Here is a 22,289-nt window from a genome sequence, read left to right on the forward strand (position 1 = left end):
GAGACCCTGACCATGGTTTTCAATATCAGCTATCACAACCGAGTGGTGGCCCGGTGGAGAGGGCAAGGGGACCCGGCCTGCGGCCGCTTGTCAGCACAGGCTTTATACCAGGTACACCGCGTTTCGCAGGTGGTTTCTCAGTGCCTCCTGCCAGTCACCCCGCGGTCGGTACTACTGTCTGCCCCCATGCTACAGAAGGAGCCAAGGCCCAGGGTACTTGGTGATTCACCCAAGATCTCGCAGTGGGGCAGATGGTGTGAGCGACACTCCCAACTCTCAGCCACTAAGCCTTCCTGTCTCCGTCTTACATCAGTAGACCCCTGGCTTTATTTGGGCCTTTTATCTGTAGTGCTCAAAACAGCTCACCTTTTTGTTCCAAACCCATGCGAAAACTTCCCTGTGAGTTCAAGGAGTCAAAAAATCTTTGTCCCAGGTTGCAGACTGGGAGAAGCCCCAAGGCCTGCAGCACGCCCTCTAGTCTCAGCGTCTGTCTGCTTGGCTGCTGAGGACCGCTGCCCCAGTCACGACTTTTCGCCATGGCGCTCTGCCCAGCAAGTAGGCCCCAGCAGCTGACCAGGCACACAGGGAAACTGCCATGTGCGATGCTTTTCAGGAAAGAAAGAAGGGCAAAAACAGCCGAGCCTCTGATGAAGCCAATGTGTCGTTCTGGGAGGGACACAGCCCTGCCAACTGACTGTGCCCCACGGGCACGTGCCAGCCACGTTCCCGCCCTGAGGAGCGCAATATGTATTTTTCCCTAATTCTGGCTCTCAGCGCACCAGTGTTTCCCATGATTTGTGTAGCTATCGACGGTAGACACGATCAAGGTTGCTTTCTGCTTTGCAACATTAATCCTGCTTCTGCGGTTTATAAAATGAGCATCAGCGCTCACCAAACTCTAAAGTCCCAAATCATTTCAAACCCATTCTCTTATCAGTTTTGTGTTTTTTATTAGCATGACAAAAATCTGTGATTTGACAGCAGAATAGTGGTAAAAAGCTGATCATATTTGTAAGTGTATTACATGCATTTTACATAAGATTGCAAGTTTCTACATTGTAATTCATGTTACAAAGATAACACACATTACACAATATTAAGTGAGGTATATGTGCTCTATATATGTTTATATACTTATATTCAGTTGCCCCTCTGTATATGTGAGGTATTGGTTCCAAGACCCCCCACAGATACCAAAATCCTCAGGTATTAACACATAATCTGTGCTCATCTTCCCATATACTTTAAATCATCTATGGATCACTTATAATACCCAATATTATTCATATGCTATGTAAATCGTTGTTATGCCGTGGGCTTGAAGGACGGTGACAAGGGGGAAAATCTCTACATGTTCAGCAGAAACACAATTTTCAACCAAATATGTTTGGGCCGCTGTTGGTTGCATCCACGGATCTGGAACCTGCAGATAACGGAGGGTTGACTGTCTATTCTGCTTACAGTTGTTATCTTGTGATTCAATTACTTCCTCGTGTAAAGGACACCAGCATCCCGGAGTCCCCCTTCCTCTGGGTGAGCTGCACTCAGATTCCCTTGCTCTGGCTCTCTAAGAATGTAGCTGGCCCGTAGCCAACAGGCCCTGGGCTTGGCAGGGGCTGGCAAAGGCTACTTGTCCCAAGGGATTTCATTCAGGATAATGAAAGGGATTAATTGTCATGGAGTTGAATAACAAGAGTAGTGATAAAAGTAGCAGTAGCAGTTGCGATTGAGGCGTCTGCTGAAATGATTATAAATCCGTTGGTTTATGTGCTTTCCAAAACTCAGGCACAAGATTGCAAAGTCTGGAATAAGCAGCGCTGTGTGTGATGCATTATCATTCATTTCAGCCTAGATCCTGAGGACCAGTTTCCTCAAGCTGCACAGAGAAATCAAAATGAATCAATGTGTTCAAACCCACGTAGTCAGTTTTTATTCCTTTTGGATGGAAATTAAGCTAACATTGAATCATACACTTTACTAGTAGGGTGCAGTGATCAGTATGGCTGGGTTATGTCTGAGCAGCAGCATAAATGCATTCAGAACGTACTAACAGCAGCGAGTGGGGAGAACAGAGCAGAAAATGGGACATTTCAGGCTGCAAACTCAAATGCATACAAGGCACAGGCGAGGGCAAGGCCCTGGGAGTGGTGGGGACCATGGATAGCAAATGCTATTCTGCAGCACAGCAACAAACAAACCTCGAGTGCCGAGAGAGTCACAGATGAAGCAATGCATTTGGGACTTAGCCCCAAAGGAATCTGGGCAGCGTGGGCAGAGCAGGTGGGTGGGAGGCTGTGGGTGAAGCAGGATTGACTGTGAGTGGTAGTGCTTGAGGCCCATGATGGACAGATGGATTCCACTGCACTCTTCTCTTTATTCCCGTGTGGATTCAAAGTTGTCCATAAACGAGTACATCAAAAGGAAGGTCCGCGAGGTAGCCGATTTTCAGCATCTGTTGTAATTGAAAACACACATAAAAATGGCTGCAATCCTTTAAGACTATTCTAAAATAAAAAGCTCAAAAATGAAAACAACAGCAATAACAAACATGAAACCCAGATCAGAAGGTAATGCAAAAACCATCCCCGCCATCAGAGGGCGCTCACACATCCCGCTTATTCTGCCCTCCTGCTGCTGCCAGCAAGCAGCAGAGCCAGTCTGGTTCCCGGAAAGCTCACACATCACAGAGCCAATTCCTTGTGATTAAAAAGTCCTGGAAGCACTCCTCTTTCCACTTCTTGGATCGGCCGGATGTGGTGACAGCACAAATGACACAATAATTCAGTTGTGACAGGAGCACCACAAGGGGACTCACTTGTCAATGGGCCCATCTGTCCACTGTCACTCTCCATCCCCTCAAATGCTTAAGAGCCTGGCCTGCTACTGAGAATATTCCAAGCAGAAGGAATTCCACTTACTCCTCCCTGTTCCAAATGGGGGTGTGGGGAGGAGATCCCCATGATGCATTCTAAGGTGCATTTGTAGGAAACCCAGGCTGCTAAAGGTAAGTGGTGGCTCTGGCCCTCCCAGTTCCCTGGGTACTGGTAGCCCCTTGTATTTCTTGTAGACTAGATCTACGGAAAAGCAGTAAGAACTTGTGATGTCCTGCATGTATTTCAGAAATCTGTATTGATAGCTCCCATGCAGGGAGCAACGGGCTGGCTGTGACAGCAAACAGAATGCAGGAAAACTCGGGATTTCTGCCCACAGTGAACTTAGGAGCCAGTTAAGGAAAGCTCCATGCCCATTAAAAGTGCAGATAACTAACGGCCCCAGACCTTGGTCAGCAGCTCCACACTGTAATGTGGAGCCAAGTGAATAGAACATAGCCTATACCTTGTGAGCTGACACCCAAATGCCACCCCACTGAGACCCACCTGGACCTTGAGGGCCTCCCTAATCCGCTGGCTGTGCCTCCCTCTGTCCTCCTCAGCCCTGAAGGCAGGACGTCATCTCCCGCACGTTGTGTGGACTCCTTGCTGCTGGTACCTCGTGGGGCGAGCAGGAGCACGTGGTTAGAGCCCCCGTGGGGGTCCCCCCTGTATTATCTAGTTTACGTCCTGGTGCCCCCCCCACACACAGGGCTTACCCTCACCACTGTCATCATTCAGAGTCTTCCCCATTGAACATGAGCTCTGTGGGGGTGGGGCTGGAGCCTTCCTTGCCAGTTGCTGTGTTCCCAGCAAGCCACAGGGCACTTCCTGAAAGCAGGTGCCACGAGTGTAACTTTGCTTAAATAGCGACCCAGGAACAGGAGGCACAGTAAAATGGGACCAAGGCACAGAGTCGGTTAAAAAAAAAAAAAAAGGTCATTACAGGGGACCCATGGACAACAATAAGAGAGGAAAAACAAATTCATCCTCTATCTCACAATTTTACAGGCAATAAGACTGTGCATAGTCTTTTCCTCCCCGCCCCCACCCAAGACACCCATGCAACCCACGGAGGCTGCCCCTGTCTTTATTGCCATCTGAAAAGCCACATGCCCAGGAAAGTCATCTTCTGTCTTGCTGGGCACCCTGCAGCAGTAGCAAGTGCAGGATCCAGGACAATCTGTGGGTGACCCAACTTCCCCACACACCCTCCAGGCCACCCCTCTTTCTGCATATCAGGTACAGAGAAGCACTCCCACACAAACACCAGATACCCCCCAACCCGAGAGGAAGCCGCAGGGGTGGTTGGTGAAGCCATGGGTGTCTTCATCCCGGGGGTTCACACACAAGACAACAAAAGCCGCAGACATGAGAGCCCCGTGCCGTGGTTCTACAGGCGTGCAGATGTTCGTACTTCTACACCTGCTGGGCCAACGCCAGGTAGACAGCCCAACAGCCTGGGCTCTCTTTGCTTTGTGATCACCAGCTCTTTTGCTGGCTCAGATGATCGAGTTCCAAATGTGGCTACTGGCTCTGCTCCTGTCTCTTATGTCACACTGAGTGTACAGACATGTGTGCACTTGCACACGTGCGGGCACACAGCATGCCAAGACAGAGCTCAGAGTGCCAGGCTCCAATTCCAAACAGTGGGAGCAGACAGCAGCTGTTGGCAGGCGCGGGCAAGGATTGGCCCAGCTCGACACACAGAGATCTTGGCACCAGCACACTGCAACCGTCTTTCAAGAGTCAGCAAGCTCCTAGACCTCCCTCCTCAGCCAGCCCTAGGCCTGGGGTGAGAAAGGAACCTGTGGACGGCTTGCCTCCGACTGTTTCAACCTGTACTGAAACCCCGTATGCCTGTGAGACCCCGGGTGCACAATGAGAGCTGTTCCCACACGAGCAAGAGCAGTGGGATGCGAGTCACAGGGCCATTTCCTCACACGACCTGTGACCTTGGCCTCCCCAGAATCAGACTGTGCCATGGCTGGCACTGTGGTGCAGGGGGTTAAGCCGCTGTTCGTGGTTTTGGCATCCCATGCCATAGCACCTGTTCAAGTCCCAACTGCTCTGCTTCTGATCCAGCTCCCTGCTGATGCACTGGGGAAAGCAGTGGAAGAGGGTGATCCAAGTACTTGGTCCCTGACACCCGCGTAGGAGATCTGGATGGAATTCCAGGCTCATGGCTTCAAGCTGGCCCAGACCTAGCTGTAGCTCACATCTGGGGAGTGAACCAGGATGAAACACCTCTCTGTGTGTCTCTGTCTCTCTGTGTCTCTGTCTGTCTCTCCCCCCCTCTATGTATGTATGTATATATATATATATATATATATATATATTACATCACTTTCAAATAAATAAATATTTTTAAAAATCATAGTATATTCTAATGTGGAGAGTCTTTGGTCTCTGCTGCTCTCAGGCTATGGAGGAGGAAGGGTCTCCAAGCAGCTGCCTGAGTGGATGGGATCCCAGCAGCAGTCAGAGGCAGAGTTCTTGCCCTGTCTTCCGGGTAACATTCTCTGCTGAGTGACTCTCGATTTATTTCTCACCTACCACTATCCCTCAGAAAGATAGGCCTGGCAGGCAATGTGGCTCACTAGGCTAATCCTCCGTCTGTGGCGCTGGCACCCTGGGTTCTAGTCCCAGTCGGGGTGCCGGATTCTGTCCCAGTTGCCCCTCTTCCAGGCCAGCTCTCTGCTGTGGCCCAGGAGTGCACTGGAGGATGGCCCAAGTCTTTGGGCCCTGCACCCGCATGGGTGACCAGGAGGAAGCACCTGGCTCCTGGCTTTGGATCAGCACGGTGCGCCGGCCGCAGCACCGGCTGCAGCGGCCATTTGGGGGGTGAACCAACGGAAAAGGAAGACCTTTCTCTCTGTCTCTCTCTGTCTAACTCTCTCTGTCAAAAAAAAAAAAAGAAAGAAAGAAAGAAAGAAAGAAAGAAAGAAAGAAAGAGAAAAAGAAAAAGAAAAAGAAAAAGAAAGATAGGCCTGTCCAAGTTACAGCTTTCTGATATTGCACCCGCAGCTAAAGCAACATGCTGTGGTCTCACCAAGCGATCCAGCTGTGGGCACACAAAGGTCACCTGGCACGGCTGTAGACCTAGTGATGGCTCCAGTGAGAAAGAAGCACAGGAAGCAACAACCTCCTAAGCAATTTCCCTCTGTTGACGTGGTCAATAGCTGATGGTTCTGTGGTTGGGAAGGCAGGATTCAAATCCTGGACCCACTTCATAGTTGAGTGAGGTTGGGCAGTTTCCAAATCTCAGGTTTCTGCATCTGTGAAGCAGGAATTCAAATAGCACCCCCCACCACCCCGATCCCCACCTCCAGGGGCTGGCATTGTGGTGCGGCAGGTTAGGATACCACGGGTGATGCCAATATCCTCTACTGGAGTGCCAGCCGGAGTCCTGGCTGCTCTGCTTCTGACCCAGCTCCCTGCTACTGCACCTGGGAAGGCAGCAGGAGATGGCCCGAGTGCTTGGGCCCCTGCCACCCGTGTGGGAGACATGGATGGGGTTCCACGCTCCTGGCTTGGCCCAGACTTCACTACTGCAGCCATTTGGAGAGTAAGCTAGCAGATGGAAGATCCTTTCTCTCTCTCTCTCTCTCTCTCTCTCTCTCTCTCTCTCTCACACACCTTTTCTCCCTCTCTCCCTCTGTGTGTCACTCTCCCTTTCAATCCCCTCTGAATGCTATCAAAGTTGACTTGTGGAGGTGGCTGGCTTGAAATGTCATTCTTATTGGTGAAGCTCCTAAAATATTCTCGACTTATAAAAGCCTAAATCACCAAGCACTTTAAAAATAATTGTCTTGGGGTAGCATTGCGGTGCAGTGGGTTAAGTCCCTGTTTTTGGACACCCACATCCCATTTCATAGAGCCTAGTTCAAGTCCCAGTTACTCCACTTCTGATTCAACTCCCTACTGATGTGCCTGGGAGGCAGCAGAGGATGGCTTAAGTACTTGGGACCCTGTCACCTGCATGGAAGACTTGGTTGGAGTTCCAGGCTCCTGGCTTAGGACCAGCCCAGCCCCAGGTGTTGTGAGCATTTGGGGAGTGAACTAGCAGGTGGCAGATTTCTGTGCCTCTTCTTGTGTGTGTGTGTGTGTGTGTGTGTGAGAGAGAGAGAGAGAGAGAGAGAGAGAGAGAGACTCTGCCATTCAAGTAGATGAAAATGTATAAGCATTAAAAGTTTATATATAAACATTAAAGTAATTCTCTCACTCTTGCAGTGAAGGTCTGCTATTGTCAACATCAGCATCCTCCCCTTCAGCACCCTCCTCCTCCTCCTCCATACCATCGCTGTCATCGCCTACTGGGTGCCCAGTGCCGGCCAGCAGCCACCAGGAGGGATCCACCTTGACAACGCAGCCCAGCGTTTTGCCAGAGCACGAGAACATGCAGTTGCACAGAGATCAGAAGGTTGAGAGTTTTGTTTTCTGTTAGCAAAGGGGAAGCATCACCAGACGGGAGAGTGGTCCCTACTTCTACTCTCCCAGGAGGCTCTACTTCTTGCCCTAAAAAGTAGGGATGCTCTCTCTCTCTGAAAAGGTCCCAGAGGAGTCGCTTCCTCCTCTTTCCTCACCTCAAAACTTGTCACTTTAGGGGCATTTAGCACAGTGGTTAAGTAAGACTCCATTCCACGTTGGTGTGCCTGGCTTCCGGTTCCAGCCCCTGACCACAGCCTCCCCGCAGAGTAGATCCTGGGAACCTCAGTGGTGGCTCCAGTAACTGGGTTCCTGCCACCCTCATGGGAGGTCTGCACTGAGTTCCCAGCTCCCAGCTTTGGCCCAGCCCAGTCCTGGCCATGGTAAGCATTTGAGAAGTGAATCAGCAGATGGGAACCCACTCTGCTTCTCTCTCTCTCCTTCTCAAATACATTTTAAAAACATATTTAAAAGCTTTCACTTTATTTTCAGTTGGAATGAACACACTAGCGGGCTGGATCTTCTCAGCCTTTGACTCTGCCAACAGCCTCAGCTCTTGAAATGACAGATCTACAGCAGACAGACCCAAGCCCGTCCTCCCACCCCTCCCTGCCCACCCTGCTCTCTGATTCTTAATGAAGTAGCTTGCTTCTAAAAAAAACCAAAAAGGCCAAAATTTTGTGGTCCCTATATCCAGTAATGTCTTTAAAATGTGAAAGAAAATAAATCTTAGTAAAGTGATTAAAAATGACTTTTAAAGAATACTGTTTTAGATTTTTTTAAAAGATTTTATCTATTTATTTGAGAGGCAGAGTTACAGAGAGAGATCTTTTATCTGCTGGTTCACTCCCCAAATGGCTGCAATGGCCAGAGCTGGGCCAATCCAAAGCCAGGAGCCAGGCGTCTCCTCCAAGTCTCCCATGCAGATGCAGGGGCCCAACCACTTGGGCCATCTTCCACCACCTTCCCAGGCCATCAGCAGAGAGCTGGATCGGAAGAGGAGCACCTGGGACACAAACCAGCACCCATTTGGGACACCAGTGCTGCAGGCAGAGGCTTAGTCTACTATGCCACAGCGCCAGCCCATTTTAGATTTTTAAAAAACCTCAAGAAATTATTTTCTTTTCAACAAGTTATTTATGTTTTTATTGGAAATGTATATGACCCAAAGCCTAGATTAAAAGTATCTTATCATAATTTTTAAAAACTGCTAATTTCAATGCATTCCTTTTTACTGTTATCCTTCAATCTGTTATCTTCAGAGTACAAACTCTTCCCTTTTCGGCATTTCAGTTGTATTAACTCAGCTTGAACCTAGTCTCAGGACATACGCCAGTTTTCCTAAGTCCAACTTGCGCTTGTTAGCAATTTGGATTTGTCTCTGATAGAAGCTAACCAGGACTTAGAATCTTAATTTTAATTTTTGAGCTAAAAAGATCATAAAAGCACTTGGGTTTTGACATAAAACATAAGAAGCTACAGCATTTTCTTTTCTTTTTTTTAAATTAATTTATTTATTTGAAAGTCAGAGTTACACAGAGAGAGTGAGAGAGAGAGAAAGGTCTTCCAATTACTGGTTCACTCCCCAATTGGCCACGACAGCTAGAGCTGTGCCAACCAGGAGCATCTTCCAGGTCTCCCACGTGGGTACAGGGGCCCAAGGACTTGAGCCATCTTCTGCTGCTTTCCCAGACCATAGCAGAGAGCTGGATTGGAAGCGGAGCACTTGGGACTTGAACCTGCACCCATATGGGATGCTGGCACTGCAGGCAGTGGCTTTACCCGATATGCCACAGTGCCAGCCCCAAGCATTTTCATAATAATATGCAAAAATATCTGTTTTTACCAAAAGCACTATGGTGAATTTAATCCTGAAAATAAAGTCATTCTCTCTCTCTCTGCCTCTCTTGCAAAAACCAGTGACACCTTGCTTCTAGCACCATCCCCGTCTACCCATCACAAAAGAGTTGGGCAACACACGTGCGATACCACGGCTGGCGGCTGGCAGCCAGTCATGGCATTGGCCAGATGTTGAAGGCCAGAGGCATCCGACAACAGCTATCATTACAGCCTTCAGCCAGCTCATTTAGAATTTACAACAAACTGAGCAGAAAGCCATTATTCCACCTTCAGGATAAAGTTCTCCTCGGGCTGCGAGCAGAGTTCTGCAACGGCCACGGGCACCATCTGCTCCGAGTTCACGTCGCTCTTCCATGGAACTTCTCCCAGGAGAAACAAGGCCCCGATGAAGTCCACAAAGATGGAGATGTCATTTGCTAGGAGTTGGGGGATATTAAAATCCCTAAGGGTCCTTGATAACGCCTAGGTAAAGGACTCACGCTGTAATTACATGAAATAATAACAAATCATAACATAAGGCATAAAAAGAATAAACATTATGAATTAATCATACTTAGACAATTACAACCCATATGGCTTGTTAAACTCAATCTGCTACCTGTAGTGACATCGGCTGCATACTGCACAGCCCATGCTGCAGCCTTTTCTCCCCCCAGGAGGTAATTACTTAATTTTGTGAATGAGATGTAAAAGGTAATGTGTTCACGATTTGGTATCCACTTAAGTCTGCCATGTTGGATCAAAGCGCACCTGCCACTTCTGGCTCAGAATGTTTCTGCATTCCTCTTCTTGCAGACACTGAACATCTTCAGAGACACCACCCTCCTTCCTCTTGCCGCCCCCATTCTGTCTCCTCCTGCAAAGTATTTACAGCAGGGAGCTAGGAGAGCAGACTCTCTGCGACCTTAACCAGCCAGAAGAGAAGGCATTTCTCCTGTCTAATTCGCTACCACGGCCAAATGACAGCACCAGTTCACTGGAGAAAGCCTCGCTGTTTGTCCAATAAAATCAATGGTGTGACTTAGAGGAGTTGATGACTTTCCCATTTACCAGGGTCACTGCTGATCTTGAGCAAATTATGTAATTTCCCGGAATGTGAGTTTCATCATCCATAAGATGGGAATAACAGTCATATCTCCCCGTGCAGAACTGCTGAGAGAATTAAATAAAACATGCTCTCGGAAGGGCTAAGACAGTGCTACTCAGTGGTGACAGAATCAATGGCCAACTCCCATTCTGAAAAGCCCATTGGGAGTTTAACCGTTCAAGAGAAATTCTAAGAAAACCAAAACAAGTAAGGAGTGGCTGAGGATGTTCCTATTCTGGGAGGACACAGGTTACCTGTGCACCTGCAGCGAAAACGACATGACAGAATTTAAGGGATGAATCCGGCTCAGGCCTGGCCTGAAGCTCTAGTGCATTTCAACTGCACTGTGGCATCCACAAGTAGGTACAACCTGGGCAGCTCCAAGGATGTTGTTAGATCTCACTGGCGTTGGGGTTCAGAAGCTGGGAGCAGAGGGCCCAGCCAGCCACACCTTCCCAAGCAGCTCTTAAAGACCAGCAGCAGGGACAACAGCAGGTGATTGGGAGCCAAGGGTCAACTGCGTGCTCCTGCTCCTCCCCCAGGCTGAGCAGCCAGCGCTGGCGCCATACATACACCTGTGGGTATGAGATCTGCTGACAGGTCAGAAGGGGTGGAATGAAACATGCATGAACCTCTGTGACTACAATTGGCCTGGTTGATATCTAGGTGTCGCACTGAGTGCTGGGCAATTCAGAAGAGGAACCAGAGTTCCATGTCTTTGTAGGGGAAGAATGTGCATATATGGAAACCTGGTCAGTTGTTTAAAGACATCCAACCCGTGACCAGAGCTATCTTGTTGTAGCCTAATTAGTCGTTTACCTGTGTCAGGTGCAGAGGCATCCTTAGAGGCAGCATAGACTCTGGGTGGGTGATGTGAACGGAGACGTCCTTAGCCCGACTCCTGTTTCCAGCACCCCAAGGAAGAGCTTGCACAGGTGTTGTTTCACCTCCAGTCCTGCCTTTCATTGAGTTCTCCACAACACAACCAAGGCCACTTAATTAAGACCATTTAATCATAATGTTAAGAACTTAGGGAGAGGGGCTGGTTTGAGGCATCATGGGTTAAGCTGCTGCCTGGAACACTGGCATCCTATATGGGCACTGGTTCAAGTCCCCACTGCCCCACTTCCAGTCCAGCTCCATGCCAATGACCTGGGAAAAAAACAGCAGCAGATGGCCCAAGTGCTTATGCCCCCGCCACCTATGCAGGAGACCCGGAAGAAGCGCCTGGCTTCAACCTGGCTCAGCTCTGGCCATTGCAGCCACCTGGGGAGTGAGCTTATCTCTGTGTGTCCCTCCCTCTCCCTCTGTAACTCTGACTTTCAAATAAATAAATAAATATTTTTAAAAAGAACTTAGGGGGAGCACAAAAGGAAGCAAGATATTTGTCATCTTGGCACTGGGTTTGAATCTTGGCGGCCCTGTTATATACCATGAGCCGGTGCTATTAGCCCCTGGTTCTCATTTACTGAAACAAAGATGCTCCTTGTCTTAAGATAGGATGCGTTCTCCAAAAATCCATTGCAAATTAAAAATGCCATAGGTTAAATATGCAATGACTACACCTTAACCCAGCAAACAGCCTAGCTCAGCAACACAGCACACAGCAGGGGCTGTTTCCCCCTGTGATCAAGAGACTGACAGGGCCCTGCAGCTCCTGCTGCTGCCCAGCGCCTGGAGAGAGGATGTCCCTCATGTCGCTAGCCTGGGAGAAAGTCCCGAATCAAGATTTGAACTGCAATGTCTGCTGAATACGCAACACTTTCACACCAGCCTAAAGTCAAAGAGTTGCAAATGGAGTAATCCTAGTTAGGGGACCATCTGTCTGTCTACCCCAGTCCTACTTCCTATGATTGCTGTGAAGACTGAATGGGGAAAGAAATGTACGAGAAACACTTGGTGCACTACCTGGCACGTGGCAGGAGCTGGAGTCACGTTTGCTGTGCTGTTGACATCGCTTATTTTCTGCCATGGAAGGTGCAGCTTGTTTATCTCATTCGCCCTAATGCAAGCCACCACCTCCCGCTGGGTAGTCACAACAGCTCTTATCTGTGCTCTGCTTTTTTATCCAGAGCCCACGCTCAACCCAGTAGCATCAGGATTCCATTAGTTTTCTTCTGCTGCTCAAAGAAATTACCACAATCTCTGTAGCTTAAAGCAACCCAAATTCATTATCCTACAGTTATTGAGGCTGAATGCCCAAAAAGAATCTAACACCTTGGTGTCCGCAGGGCTGTGTTCTCTGGAGACCCTAAGGAAGAGGCCACTTCGTTGCCTTTGCCAGCTTCTAGAGCCACTTGCATCCTGGCTCATGTGCCTTTCCCTCCATCTCCAAAGCCAGCGCTGCTGGATCGGGCTTCTCACACAGCCACCTGTCTGGCTTCCCCTCACCTGCCTCCCTTTGCCACTTTCAGAGACTCATGCGGTTACATCAGACAGCCCATGGTGATCTTCCCAACTCCACATCAGAGGTTAGCACTCCTAATTCCATCTATGCTCATAATTCCGCTTGGCCACGTGATATAGCATAGTCACAGGTCCTAAGGGCTGTGACGTGGACATCTTTGGGGAGACCATAATTCTGCTGAACACAGTGACCCTGTAAAACACAAGTCAGGGAGCCAGAGCTATGGCCTGCAGTGCCAGCATCCCATATGGGTACTGATTCAAGTCCCAGTGGCTCCACTTCCAATCCAGTTCCCTTCTAATGGGCTGAGAAAGCAGTAGATGATGGCCCAAGTGCTTGGGCCCCTGCACCCATGTGGGAGACCTGGCAGAAGCTCCTGGCTCCTGGCTTCAGATCAGCCCAGCTCTGGTGGTTGTAGCCATTTTGGAAGTGATCCAGTGGATGGAAGATCCCTCTCTGTGTCTCCCTGTCTGTAACTATACCTCCCAAATAAATAAATGAGTCAGATCACGCTCCCTCTGCCCAGAGCTCTCCACTCGGAGGATGGGCCACATCCTTGCTGCGCCCACCCAGCTACAGGCTCCTCCCATTTCCTCTCTGACCTGCCCTTGCTTCTCTCCCTCGCATTCACTGTGCTTCAGCCACACAGCTTCTTCCTGTTCCCTCATTCACTGAACACACCAGGCAAACAGTCACCATGGGGGTTTTGCCCTGGAAAAAGCACATCAGCACAAGAGGATGCCAAAGTGCAAACAAGCAAAGGGAAACGTGCTCAGCACCATGAAGTCAACAGGGAAATGACTTCACTAGAACCACAACACGATAAAAATCGCTGGAGGGGACATTTGGCCAAGTGGTTGAACTTCACTTAGGTTATTGCGGCCCACTTCGGGTTGCCTGGGTTTGGCTCCCGAGTCCAGCTCCTGATCCCAGGTTTCTGCTACTGCAGATCTTGGTAGGCAGTGGTGGGGGCTCCAGTAGTAGATCTCCTGCTATCACGTGGGGGACCTGGATTGTGTTCCCAGCTTCCAGATTAGCTCCCCAGTTGTTGTGGGCATTTGTGGGCTGACCCAGTAGGTGGGAGATCTCTTTCTCTATCTCTCTTCACCTCTCAAATGGATAAATAACTCTGAAAGTGTAAAATCAAAAAGACGAGAACAGTGTTGGCAAGTGAGCATATGCTTATCCTAAGAGCCATGAAGGTCATGCTATATTGCATTTGTTCAGCAATCCATAGAGTCTGAGGGCCTGAAAGGCAGACACTATGTCCGGTACAGAGTTGAACCCTAGACCAGTGCCTAGTCCACAACAGGCACTCAGTAAGCCCCTGCTGAATGAGTGAGTGAGTGCTGACATCTCAGAGCATCCTTTAGGAAATACAGCTAGAGCCTCCCAGTTTCAGCCACCACCGTGCGTGACTCTGCTCCTCTCAGTACCAGCTCTTGAGGTTCTGGTTGGATGTCTTTAAACAACTGATCAGGTTTCCATAGATGTGCGCTCTCCCCCTACAAAGACATCGAACTCTGGTTCCTCTGCTGGCCAGCACTTAGTGCAACAGCCAGATATTGGCCAGGCCTCCAAAAAGGTGGGAGAGACTGGGAGGATGAGTGAATGGAACAATTCTCAAGTGAGAAACCACGGCTTGCATTGCCTTGGCTTCCCAGGCCCTTGCTTGGCGGAGCCTCCTCCAGCCCAGCTACTCCCAATGTCCCCAGAGCTTTTCTCACAGTGCCCATGAACCTGCTCCCTAGGGACCACATGGACGCCATCATTTTCTCTTCCCCTGCTAGGCCCAGCTTTTCTCTGGGCAGGGCTCTGTCATTTGCCAAGCTGCATGTACCTGACTCACCATTGCTTCCAGCCACTAGCAAGCCCCTTCTTGCCAGATGCCACCACTGCCCTCTGTCATCAGCAATGCCCCACAGGCTCCCTAGCACCAAGCCAGCACCTCATTCTCTAGTTTCCAGGGCACTGAAGTACTACCTTACTCCTGCAAGAGTGGGGGTCGCCCTCTTGTCTTTGTGCTCCACTTGGTCACCTGGCCCCCAGAAAAAATTGCTCCTGTAACATCTGCCTTTCAGATCCATCCCCTAAGGTTAGGCCTGAATTAGCCTCTGTGCCTCTTTCCTAGCCTCTTCCCCTCTGGCCCTACAACTTCATATAACCACTACCAAAACCTCCGTATCAGGAAGTAACAGCTAAGGACTTTAGACGTTTGTAGTCAGTTAACCATTGGCACACCTGGTTGGAGTGGTTCAGCTTGCCCCAGCTTTGGTCATTGCAGCTATTTGGGGAGTGAACCAGAAGGATGAAAGATTTCTCTTTCTATCACTGTCTCATTCCCTCCCCTCTCTCTCTTTCTCGCTCTCTTGCTCTCCCTCTTTCTTGCTCTGTGACTCTGACTATCAAATAAATCTTTACAAAAAAAAGTCAGTCATGCCAAACTGGAATATAGACTGCATTAAGACAACAAAATACTAGTTTGTTTCCATGGAGATTACAACCTTTAAATTCTCTTAAAAAGATTATAGAATCACTAAAATATCTATCTCCTCTGTTTTTAAGATTTTTAAAATTTATTTGAAAGGCAGAATTAGAGAGAGAGAGAGAGAGAGAGAGAGAGAGAGATCTGCCATCTGTTGGTTAACTCCCCAAATGGCCACAACAGCCAGAGTTGGGTCGATCTGATGCTAGGAGCTAGGAGTTTATTTCAAGCACTTGGGCCATCTTCCACTGCTTTCCCAGGCCATTAGCAGGGAACTGGATTGGAAGTGGAGCAGCCAGGACTCAACCAGCACCTATGTGGGATGCCAGCACTGCAGGCCACAGTTTTACCAGTTACACCACAGTGTCTGCCCCAATAGCTTTCTCTTCTGCCTTTACAAAGCAAGGGATGGGCATTAGGACATTACTTGGGAAAGATACCTTTTAGGATGCCCACACCACTTATCAGAGTACATAGGTTCGAGCCCCAGCTCTTCTTCCAATCCCAGCTTCCTACTAATGCTCACCATTGGAGACAGATGGTGATGGCTTGAGGTAGTTGTGTTCCTGCCACCCATGTGGGCGATGTGGACTGAGTTCCTGGCTTCTGGTTTCAGTCTGTCCCAACCCCAACTATTGCAGATACTTGGGGAGTGAACCTGCCAATGGATGATCTCTTTCAGTCTCTGCCTCTCTAGTTCACTGTCTTTCAAATAAATGACAATACATAAATAATTTTAAAGTGAGAGTTAATACCATAGAACAAGTGCCAACTTTGCAAGAAAGTGAAAAAGGGAAGGATGCCCTGTGCCATCCCGTTGGCATCCCTCCTCTATTCCACAGAAGGGTAACAGCTGCTGTGGCCGTCCCAAGGAGGAACTAAGTGTCTCTCCAGACAGAACCTGAGCCCCTTAGTTACCATTCCCAGGGGAGAGAGTTCCCTCTGGTCAGACCCCTCCACTAGGGAAGAGGCCACTTCACACATTTTTGGAGCTCCTGAGAACACGATACAGAGGCCAGGGCACAGCTGGGCACACAACAACCTGAGCCGACGTGTCCAGTGCAGACAAATAGTCCTCAGTCCTTACAACTAGACGTGTTGGAAGTTTGCTACAATTCTACTGATGAGGTACAGTTTAAAAAACAAATTTGATAAAGAGGTTAACCTGGCATCCACTAAGAAGTGATTGTCAATGAAGTTCACCCAGACAAATGAACTTTCTGGCAAACATCCTCAAACCCAGAAAGTCTTGCCCAATGACCCATTCTCATGAAATCTCCACTCTTGGAGTCACAGAAACTGTCAGATCGCTTCTGTGCAGTAAAATCCCATGGAGCAACTACAATGTGAGCATCTCTAACAGGAAACGCCAAATAGGCGGTTCTGTAGATGCAGCAGAAGTGTAAATGATGCCATGAGACCACTTTGTTATTATAAACCATCGGTGCTACACTTAGTGGTTGAAGAAATGCTCCAACTCAAACTCATTCAACACAAAACTTCTGAAAGAGTGGAATGTCATGAGGCCCACTGCCTGGAGAACTTTCTTTAAATGGTGAACTATCTGAGGCTCCGAAAAGCACCCAAGATCATTTGCTACCCCTGCCACCCCCACTTTCCACCTCACCAGCTGTGTCTTTCCCTTCTATCTGGGTCTTTTATACATAACATAAATTAGTTTTTAAATTTTATGACTAGAAATTAAATAAGAAAAAGTCAATTATGCACTCAAGGGGAAAAGACAGAGCTTTTCGGAGTGGACAGGCCATTCCTTACAGGTCTCACTTCTTTTGACCTAGAGACACAATCTTCATGAGAAGTCTAATCCTGACATAGATGATTCTGGCCTAGGGGCTGAGGGTTTTGCCACTCACTTAATGATAGCGTCATATTGTTTGGTCAGTTTCAATAGTCAATACTTTAAATTGGTGGAATATTACTCTGAAAATTCATAATTAGAAAGAAGATCTGCACCTTCCCTCTGTCTTTATTATAGGAGCTGCACTTCAGAGTAACCACCTCGTGCCAGTTGATGAGAGAAAACTTTCGGGGGCAGAATGCTGGCTAACACAGAATGCAGGAAGGCTAGCACCCTAAAATCGCCCTGCTGCAGCCGTGATGTAGCTAGCAGTTGATCGAGGCAACAAACATCCAGAGAGTGAAAGGCTGAGGTAGGGCTAAGTAGTTTGATGACTTCCGGTTCTGACAGAAAAACCACAGCATTCTGATGGACAGCCTGGCCGTCACCATTCCTAAACTTGAATACCCAAATATTCTAATTCCTCCAAATGAGACACCATATGAAGTGAAACTCAAAATATCATACCCCCAAATAGTAAGGCTTTGGGGATGAAAAGAAACACAAAAGGTAGGGAAATAAACACAATGGCACAATGAGGAAATAAATTCAGAATGTGGAACCTTCTACAGGATAGCCAGTCACTTTAAGTCAATGGAATGAATTAAAAAAAAAAAAAAAAAAAAGGAGATGGGAGAGAACTGGTCTAGATCCAGAGACGTAAATGACATGCAACCAAATAGAACATGTGGACCTTTCTTGGATCCCAATCTGACCAAAACCACTAAAAAAAATCTGGGAGGACACTTGGGGAAAATTCACTGTGGACAAGGTATTAAATGATACGAAGGAATTTTTGTTGGGGTGCCACACAGCCACCGCGCTTATGTAAGAAAATGTCTTATTTGCATAAAATTTGTATACTGATCTGCTGGAGAGTAAAACAGCAATGTGGAGAATTCACTTTAGAATTTTTCAGCAAAACAAGAAGATGGATAAATGAACTATGGCAAAATATGAAAAAAAAAAAAACTTCCAGGTGATGAATATGTGAGGATTCTTTATTTAGTCAACCTTCGGTTATGCACATTTGTACTTTTTCGTAAGAAATAAATAGTGTTGGCCGGCGCCACAGCTCACTAGGCTAATCCTCCGCCTGCGGCGCCGGCACCCTGGGTTCTAGTCCCGGTTGGGGTGCCAGATTCTCTCCCGACTGCTCTTCTTCCAGTCCAGCTCTCTGCTGTGGCCCGGGAAGGCAGTGGAGGATGGCCCAGGTCCTTGGGCCCTGCACCCACATGGGAGACCAGGAGGAAGCACCTGGCTCCTGGCTTCGGATTGGCACAGCGTGCTGGCCGTAGCGGCCACTTTGGGGGTGAACCAAAGGAAAAAGAAGACCTTTCTCTCTGTCTCTCTCTCTCTCTGTCTAACTCTGCCTGTCAAAAAAAAAAAAAAAAAAAGGAATAAACAGTGCTGAAGCAAAGCCTTTTCCTCTCCATGGGAAAGTTTATTCTTATCCCCAACCCTATTCCCACAAACTCCGCTTGTGAAGAATCTTTTCTGCCTGTCGTAAAGCTTACAGGTCCCCCCTGAAATACGCATTCTTTTCTCCAAGTTTTTAAAAAGAATAATTGTCCTTTCTAGTTGACCAGTTGATCACTGATGAAATGAAATATGCCCAGTTAATGGGCCATTAGAAAAATCTAAAATTATACTCTATTTTCACCCAAAAACGAGCTTTAAGGATCTCTGAATGTTTAATGCTCCCCACACATCAGGGATTAAGAGTTATAAATATCCCTACTGTAGCTTTCAACCATGCTGTTTCACCTAAAAATTTTAAAGTGGAGGTAAGAATCATTTGTCAGCTGACCAGTGAACTTTTTTTCTAATTTTGAAAAGGTATGCAAGACGGGAGTTGCAAATCTTTATTTTATGAAAAATATTTTCACAACTCAATTCATAGAGGCAATAACATTTCATCACGAGCTTAGGCCTTCAATTCAGATTTCAAGCTGAATCTAGTTACATCAGACCTTACAGACCTCCCTGGGCCAGGCAGTACTAAGCCAAGTGCTAACCTTCTTGCTTAGAAAACACAGAAACGAAGGGCATATTGTGCCTGGGTTCAGTACCCGCCTCCAGCCTCTGATCCCTCCATCCTGCTAATGCAGACCCTCAGAAGGCAGCGGCGGTGGCTCAGGTCACTGGGAGACCTATGCTGAGTTCTCAGTTCCCAGTTTGGACCCAGCTCAGTCCTGGACATTGCAGGCATTCGGGGAGTGAACCAAAAGACGGGGGCTCATTCTTTCTCTGAATCTCTCAATTTCTTTGTCTCTGTTGCTCACTAAATAACTAAGTAAATAAATATTCTAGGCCGGCGCTGCGACTCACTAGGCTAATCCTTTGCCTGCGGAGCCGGCACCCCGGGGTTCTAGTCCCGGTTGGGGCGCCGGTTCTGTGCCAGTTGCCCCTCTTCCAGTCCAGCTCTCTGCTGTGGCCTGGGAAGGCAGTGGAGGATGGCCCAAGTGCTTGGGCCCTGCACCTGCATGGGAGACCAGGAGGAAACACCTGGCTCCTGGCTTCGGATCAGCACAGCTCTGATTGTTGTGGCCATTTAGGGAGTGAACCAGCGGATGGAAAACCTCTCTCTCTCTCTCTCTCTCTCTCTCTCTCTCTCTCTCTCTCTTCTCTCTCTCCCCTCCCCCCCCCCACTCTCTGTCTCTGCCTCTCTGTAACTCTGCCTTTCAAACAAATAGAAATAAATCTTAAAAAAAAAAAAAACATTTAAGAAAAGAATGAGAAAGCTGTCCAGAGCCAAGGTGGCCCCTTTCTCTCTTGAATAAAAACTTCTGGAAGTGCACTGTATAGCTTTTAAAAAATTATTTATTTGAAAGGCAGAGTGAAAGAGATAGGGAAAGAGATCTTCCATCTGCTGGTTCACTCTCCAAATGGCCACAACAGCCAGGGCTGAGTCAGGCTGAAGCCAGAAGCCAGGAACTCCATCCTGGTTTCCCATGTGGGAGGCAGGAGCTCAAGTATTTGAGCCATCATCCACTGCCTACCAGGAGCACTAGCAGGGAAATGGGTGGGAAGCAGAGTAGCTGAGACTTGAACTTGCATTCCAATAGGGGATACAGGTGACCCAACTGGTGGCTTAACACACTGTACCACAACAGCAGCCTCTTGACACCACAATGTCCCTAGTATTCAAACCAGGCCTGACACAGAGAGTCAAATCATTGTTGGGTAAGTAAGTTAATTTACTCATGGTCCCTCCCTCCTTCCCTCTCTCCCTCTCTTAGGCTAAATGGTCTTTCATCTCTGCCTCTCTCTCTACTCCTATCATAATTGATTCTCTTTCCTTTGATTGCCTTTCAATACTCCCCTGTACAGGGAGCTAAGCATGGCCACCCCACAGTATTGAATTTACATATCTTTAATTAAAGAAACTAAAAATTAAGTCATTCTCTCAGGACCAATTCCAAATTCCCAAGAAAAAGTGTGAGTGATCCAACTAACTCCACCAGGGGAGCAGTCAAGGTCAACAGAGTCTAAACATGTCTTTAGGGTTCATCCTCATGGGTGGGTGGGAGCAGCTCCTGGCAAAAGAGGCCACGGCCTCCATAAGCATTCCAAATGGCATCCACTGTCATCTACTCCACCCCTGTCCAAACGATCAAGGAGGAAATATTCCCAGGTGGATCTCACATCAGAGCACTGGATGTTAGCGACTACAAGACATGGAGCCTTATCAAGGCAAGGCTACCACATCTTCATCAAACGCGTGATAGCCACACCTGGACTCCAGTTTCCACATAGCACACTTCCATCAGTGGCCTCAAGAGGCAAGAACTGCAACACACCTGTTGTATCTCAGTGCCTGGAAGAGTGCTTGGCATAGAGTAGCAGATGTTTGTTCAATGAATGTTGGATAACGGGACAGGAGTAACCAACCCTGTGTGTTCATGCGCACACACACACACACACACTGACAGCCACAGTTACCCTTTCCTCTCATCTCAGAGAAAGAGTTGATCCTCTACCTGCTCAAGGCCAATCCATCACCTGTCCTCTCAGCCCTAGTCCCCCGCTCCTCTTGGCTTTGGACCATTGCTTATCCCCCTCTCTGGTATTTTTGGCTTGTTCTCTCCTCCTCTTCTGACTTCTGCCCCTCAACCTACAAAACACACTCAGATCTCACCCACCCAACAGCCCCCATAAAGATTTGCCTGATTTCACTTTTGGTTTTACTCATTTCTTCACTGTTCAACAAGACATAAACTAGTTTTGTAATTCGGAAAAGTCTGCTCCCCCGAAATGCATAGACAAAAATACTCTCCATGATGTTTCACCTGCTTGAAGCCATGCAGCCAAGTGTCCTGTGGGTCCTGTCTCACAACTAGAGCTGCATTTGCCACACGATGGGAAACCATCTGCACCCACTACTATCTCCCTCCAGACTAATGCAGTGTAGGCAGGGATCGTGGCCTTTAGCATCTGTGATTCTCTGGATCCCAGCACAGTGTCTGTGCTGGCTCTAAGTATACTGAACCATGTCAACAATCATGCCAAGGCAAGGGGAGGCATTAGAAATTATTGGCCAATCTGAGCACTACATTGAGTAGAAAAATAGAAACAACACAAAGGAGTGAATAACTCAGTAAATAGTTCTTTCAGTGAATAACTCCATGTGTGGGCCTTGCCACTTATCCCTACAACAAATTTGCTTCTATTTGTTATAGTTGTGATTTTTAAGAAAGAAATAGCAAGCAAAAGAATCTTCAAGAACTTCTGCTATGGTCACTCATTTTAAAGCCGTTACGCAGAAGATGAGATAAAGAACTCTGAGATTCTTGGGGCGGAGCCAAGATGGCGGATAGTGAGGACGTGCGCCTTAGTTTGGGAAAATAAAGTTTCATAAAAGTGGAATTACTGTAGCCTCAGGAAAAGACTCAAGAAAAAAACTGCAGAGGAAACGCTTCCGGATCTAGTGGATGTGACACAGAGGACTTACAGGGAGCCCACCGCGTGGAAAACCAACCAAGACGAGCCAAGCGGCGGGACACAAGCCAGAGCCACAGAATCTCGCCAGCGCGGGAACCAATGGAGGAGGGTAAGACAAAAACCTCAGAAACCCGAGACATTGGGGGGGGGGGGGGAACAGAGGCCTCTCCCTTCACTCACCAAGCAAAACAAAGAGCACCGCGATTTTACATATGTAAAGCGCAGCCAAACTCAGTAACTTCAGCGAAACCCGAGAACACATTGAGGGCTGCATAAACTCTTTGTGTGGTCCCAGGGGTAGATCAAACGAATACTCACAGAGGCCAGATTTCAACTACCCTCAACTCCAC

This window comes from Lepus europaeus, chromosome 1 (genome assembly GCF_033115175.1).
Source record: "Lepus europaeus isolate LE1 chromosome 1, mLepTim1.pri, whole genome shotgun sequence".
Taxonomy (NCBI): domain Eukaryota; kingdom Metazoa; phylum Chordata; class Mammalia; order Lagomorpha; family Leporidae; genus Lepus; species Lepus europaeus.